Genomic DNA, 6639 nt, shown 5'->3' with positions numbered 1-6639 from the left:
TGCAGAGTATCTGTACCAGACTGGAAAAGTGATGGTGCGCATGATATAGCTGGTGTCATGCCCATGATACCTCATAGATTGCCTCTGTGAGAAAATCTGGATCTTCCTGACTGACCTGGGTGTTTGCATTGGGCCCCTCAAATAGGCTGGGCTTGGCTCACAGAACAAGCATTGTTACATTTCAGGTGGAGTTATTGATTATTTCATTTGTTTTTAACTCAGGTCTAATTCACATAAATTCTCCTGAACAGGCATTGGTCAAAAGAAGTCTGTTTAGTATATTAATCCCATGAAGAGGTAATGGGTGGCTAGACGTTGTTCCTCCCATAGCTTGGTAAAGTAACGTGGATTTGGACCCATTAAAGCAGACAAGGAAATTCAGTCGGAATATCCCAGCTGAGACAAATCATTCCCAGAATCAAGGCTACCACCATTCCTATTTTCCAGTGATAACAGCCAACATTACTGAGTTTTCTGTTGAAGTCACTCCTGTCAGCTCTTGGGTACACGCAGAGTTTGCCTCTAGGACTACTCCCATTTGCACTACTTAGTAAAATTGTGTGTAGTCTGTGGTACTTGAATGGAGATGAAAGACAGACACTGTGATGTTCAGCTCTGACAGCATGGATTTTGATCTGTTTTGGGAGTTCAACTTATGAAAAATGAAGTTTTACAACTTTCCAGGTATCTATCTAGAGGATTAAACAAGAGTTTTGCAGATAATATTTTCAGACTAAAGCCATGAATTCTGGCTGGCTGAATACATGCCAAGCAAGCTGCAAGACTTAAAGCCTGAATAAAATTGGATTTTACTGAAAGTTTGGGGTGATCATGTTATGATCGGCAGCAATCCCATTATGACTGATAGTCCATTAAAAAGGATGCTCAATTAAAGAAGTTATGTGCCTGTTTGTACTCCCAAACATTTTAAAGTACTATTTCTGTAAGCCTCCATGTGCAAAATTCCTGATGAAATCAAGATTTTTCTAGCAATAATCTGTTTCCAAAGGATGAAAAAGTGCCAGAAGGACTCTTCAGAGAATGAATCTGACACTGCCTAGATAGCATGGAAAAGTATATTTTGCCAAAGCCTGAGAAAATAATGAATGAAGCACTAAACAAAATGAAGCCAATGGAATGAACACCAGCTGCTTTGATTGTTCTATTAACAGACAAATAACTAAAGAAATAAAATCCAAACTTGAGAGACTTGTGGTTTGTGAAAATCACTGCCATGATATAAAGGCTACAAATCTGCATGCGCAATGGCCATTAGGGTTTTTAGATTGGAAATTAAGCAAAGTATTTTCTGATCCTCTAGTCATTATTTTTTAAACAATCAGAACTGCATTTGAGATGTAACCAAATATACTAGTTTTGAGCAATATAAAGTAATTTTATGAAGCCAGATATAAATAAGGGATTAAGTAGTGTGTAATTTTCTGTTCTTGGGCTGAGGTACTTCATTCAAAGTGAAGGAAGATGAGACAGCAGGAAGCCTTCTTGTGCAGACTGCAGCATTTTAAATTACTGCAGCATGTATGCAACTAATAAATTAGAAAGAGACATTTCTATCAGGAAGGGAGCTGGGATCTCTTTAGCTCTCCAGGACAATTTTCTTCCACAGTCAATTCAAGGCAACTTTTCAGGGTGAGGCAAAATGCAGTACAAGTCTGGATGCTCAACCCTCATCTCCTCCTCCTCTGATAAGTTATCTTCTGTTCAGTATTGATACTAAACTGAAGTTTTATGAACATTCAATTGATTTTATAATATTTAATAAAATATCCTTTCCATAGGACTTTAAAATATTATTACACTGAACTCTTTCTCACTTCTAACCTTTCACAGATATTGCGCCTTGCATTGATTTTTCAGCTCTTTGAAACTGTCTGAGCTACACCAGTTCCAGCAAATAGGAGAGAAGGGGGAAGTAAATGCCATCGCATTAAAGAATGGAAAAGAAGTCGTCTAAGTTCGATCGCCAGCAATTCAACTTTCCTATCTACTCCCCTCAGTACATGAGACCTTCAGAGCTGTCACCAAACAAATGCTTTTTCTCAAATGTAGCCCAGATTCAGCAGCCCTAAAGCCGCTTCAAACTCCCTTTAACAATCACTGTTAGTATTTAAAAAATGTATTAAAATAAATAACTGAGCTGACTCTTTAGGCAATACTAAATATGCTCTTTCTCAGCTAAATGATTTTCTGTCAGCTGGTTTGTCAGGCTCGTGAGTGAGCAGCAAGGGATCACTTGAAAAGAATTATGTTGCACCAGCGATAAATTAAACCCACTTAAATCAATAGCATTTAGATTTTCAAAAGGATATAGACAAGACACTATCAATTAAAACAAATCCTGACTCACTAGGCTTAGTTTTCATATCAAGGTCTTACTTAAGCCAGTCTTCTAGAAGACAGGGTTGGGTATTTTTATCTTCAATTTAGACATCTGATTGATGGGCAGCAATGTTTCACCTATTCATTCCTGACTGGTTTTATGTTAGGCTTGAGATATAGATTTTGTTTTAGCTGTCCATAAATAAGTGCCTGGTGGTACCTGAATTCTTCAAAGATATCTGGGACACCTGCAAAATTATGGGAATCTCTGACATGACCAGTAGATCTGTCCCCTGGCAGCAGAACTTTGTGCACCTAACAGGGCACTAAATGCTTATGCGAAGGCAACTGATTCAATCTGTCAGTCATATCCTAAAACTGGATCTCAAACAGACCAAATGAAAAGAGCTTAGGGTGAAAAACAGGCTCAGCCATCAAAATCTTCTGTACTTAAATTCAGCAAAAAATAATCTTACTGGCAAAATTCCCCACCTAAAGTTGTTTCAGCAGTACTGCAGTTTTAGCAGTACTTGGATTAAAGAATTTACAGAAGAACTCATTCAAAAAACGTTCAGCATCACCCATAGGACATGATGTGGAACATCTCCAGTAGGATTTAGGGCTCTGAATCTGGTGACCCAAGTTGGTATTTGGTTTTGGGTTTTTTTGTCATGTCTCAAGAAACAAATATCCATCATGCCAATGAAGGCACTAAGGGAGGATTTACAGATACTGCAATTTGCTTCTGGGTTACTGTTCAGGGAGTTGGGTTTGTCTTTGTTTGGAGAGACATGTTTATACTCTCCCTCAACCCTAGCAGCCATATCTTAGAAAAAGCCTCTAATAATATATTCAGGCTGAAGTTGTTCCCTGTTACTTTCATTTATCTGCTTTCACCTGTTGCCTTACAGTTGAGAAATTTTGAAAGAGTATGAAGGTAGATTAGAGTTCTATTACCTTCAGTTTAGCCTCCAGAAGACCTGAAGGGTGACCAACCCACAAGTAACACTGGCTCTGTCCTCTGCTGGTACATTTTGGAAACCCAGGTGGATGAACCCTAGCAGATTTGGCATGAAATGCATGCCTTGGTAGTAATCATTCTATTTATGTTTCCAGAACCCTCATCCTCCTCAGTCATGTTAACAGAGGAAAGAAAGACATTTTTTAACCTCCTAGCTTGCGTGCTACTCTACTACGAGTAAGCAAGCAGCTAAACTTTCTCAGGTTGAATTAATTACTTATTTTTAAATGCTTCATCCACTCAATTCAGTATTTTTCCTGGAGCATGAGATTATTCTGGCAATAATTTCTTAAAGAATAAAGGTCAGCATCATTTGCTTCTTCCAAAAGGAATTTTGCCCCAGGGAGAAGTTCCATGTAGCGTCACTTTTTGAAAATCTAGATGGCAAATGACGCAACCGGCACTTTTTTGCAATGTGTTCCCAGGAACTGTTTCCCCAAGGATTTGTTTTAACTTGCAAAGACTCTGAGGATCTTTCAAAAATCATAGAATCATAGAATAGGTAGGTTTAGAAGGGACTTTAAAGACCGTCCAGTTCCAATCCCCTTGCCACAGACAGGGACATCCCACTAGATCAGGTTACCCAGGGCCCCATCCAACCTGGCCTTAAACACCTCCAGGGATGGGGCAGCCACAGCTTCCCAGGGCAACCTGTGCCTGTGTTTCACCACTCTCATGGTGCAGAAACTCTTCCTAATGTCTAATCGAAGTCTGCCCTTCTCCAGTTTATACCCATTCCCCTTTGTCCTGTCACCACAAGCCTTTATGAATAGTCCCTCTCCAGCTTTCTTGTAGCTCCTTTGAGGTACTGGAAGGTTGCTATAAGATCTCCTTGGAGCCTTCTCTTTTCCAGGCTGAACAAGCCCAACTCTCTCAGCCTGTCCTCGTAGGGAAGATGCTCCATGCTTTTCAATTTGCTTATGTGTTTCTTACACTCCTAAATACACATTTACTCACATAAGTACAATGACCTGAGCTATTAGTGTTTAATATCACATATTTAATTAAAAAAAATAAATAGAAATATATTCCTGGACCTTCTATAATTCTTCTTAAGTCTCATACAGATGAAATCAATGTGGCTAAATATTAATCCAAGACTACAAAAGTATCACCTACAATAAAATGAAAAAAAGAATGACTGTAGACATATCACTGCCAGAATCTCCAGTGGTATAACATACTGCAATGGCATTAATCTAAAATCTGTTCGAGCTGAATTCACTGAGCAACACACAGGACTAAACTATTTGTAAATTAGCTTGCCAGACAGGATACAATTAAATCACATGCATGTTACTCCAGCTCTCCGGAGGACAGAGGACATTTTATTAGATGTCTTTGCATCTCATATAGCATACTTGCTGACAAGAGAAAACAGGATTCCTCTCAAGAATTGTGTTTTGAATTGCTTAAGAAAAGATAAAGGCACTTCAGAATAGCTGGTCAATAAACTCCATGTTGAACTTCTTTTTTTTTACATCACATACACTAGATGACTTGTAGAATGAAGTGTGGGTGATCAGTTTAAGTCATTGAAATGCTGCAGTAGTCAGTGGAGCTAGGCTGATACTGGTTACACATCTAACCTACTGACTTTTTTTTTTTCCATTTCAGTTAGGAAAGCGGAGTTTAGAGATAAAGAATAATTGTTTATACTACCCTGGAAATACTTTTGAGGAATCCATTTTTGCTTAGAGGAAAAACTCAGTCATGCAAATCCATCACATCTCTGGATGGGACAAAGAAGGCTTTAGGAGCTTCCATGTAGCGTTTATTTTGTAAGTGATCTTTTGACTGTCACAGAAAAAGGAGAAGGAATGATCCTGGCACTTGAAGCAATGCAATAATTGGGAATAGATTTGTCTCTTGGACACGAAAGAGGAAGGTGTACTTTGCTATTTTATTTTGTACACCCACTCAGCAGAAAGGCACCAGCAAAATCTCTATGCGTTTTTCAATGTGATCACTCTCCAAGATCTGTAATTCTGATCAAATTCAGTGCAGAGTGGAACTGATTCACAATCAGCCAGCCCTGCTATCCTATGCTTAGTCTCCAATTGCATCAAAGAGAAAAGCAGGTCTGAATCCTTGCATAAATATCATCTAAAATGGTCAAATTCATCACATTACAAACCAGCAACATGGAAATATGACCTTGACTCACAGTTTTGTCCTTCTTAAAAATTTTCAAGGCAATTCTAACGCTTATAATAACAAAATATAAAGTTCTTAGAGAAGATGTGGAAAGTAAACCTGCTCTGCTACTTTTGTGTATTTCGTTCCAGGTTTTGACAGTGAAAGAAAGCAGAGTGCAGTCAACTTCCTCTAGTGTTTCTATGATTTAAGCATTAAGCACATTTGTCTAAATAAAACAATTGGCAGTGACCTCAAATGGTCTGATTCATTAGTTTATGTTCTGAAATCGTCTAAATATCTTTTAATTTGAAAGCAGAAGAGAAATATTTTGCTCTGCAAAATTATTTCTCCATTAACTTGCAATCTTACATTTTTCTGCTGCAACTGTTAGCAAAAAAAACAATGGAAATAATTAAAAAAAAAAAGAAGAGTATAATCCATGGTCATCACTACTACAATATTTCACTGTTTTGTGCTATAGTAAAGGCTGTGCATACAGTCTTACAGTACTTGAATCCCTCTGCCCACGTAGTTTGCTGTGATACAGTAGAAAGCACTACACGCTTACACATTCTTATCACTGATTTAAAAAAGAGATAGGGACCTGCAAAGAAAGCTATCAGTAGGATGCACATCACAGAGGGCTACACAGCATATATCTAGGGTTTGCAAGACAGGCAGTATTCCTGTTCATTTACTCTTCTTAGCCAGAATTGTCCCAGGGATTCATGTCCACGGCACTGCTGGAGGACATGAGTCTTCTGTGTGCAGGACCTGGGATGCTCCTGTGAGACAATCAAAGTCTCCAGCATCCACCCATAGGCCTATGACTGCAGGACTGGCTGCTTCCCAATCTTTGAAAAGTTAAAAATCATAACCACTGGAAAATAATTGGCTTAGGAGGTGTGTTAATAAGTGCTGGTATCCCTTAACAAGGGTTTGGTAAAATGTTTTGCACACAATCTTTTTCCACACTCCTCCTAAGAAATTCCACAGAAAAATAATATTTTTATATAACAGAAATAACCCAACTTTGAGCTTTTGTTTGTAGAGGGGCAAAAGAGTTCTTGGGAAGGAGTAGGAGAGAGTGTTCTTTTCTCAGAGCATAAAAAATGAGGCTTTTTTTTCCCCAGTTCCCA

This window comes from Phaenicophaeus curvirostris, chromosome 1 (genome assembly GCF_032191515.1).
Source record: "Phaenicophaeus curvirostris isolate KB17595 chromosome 1, BPBGC_Pcur_1.0, whole genome shotgun sequence".
In the NCBI taxonomy this organism is placed as follows: domain Eukaryota; kingdom Metazoa; phylum Chordata; class Aves; order Cuculiformes; family Cuculidae; genus Phaenicophaeus; species Phaenicophaeus curvirostris.
This window is presented reverse-complemented; position numbering follows the sequence as displayed.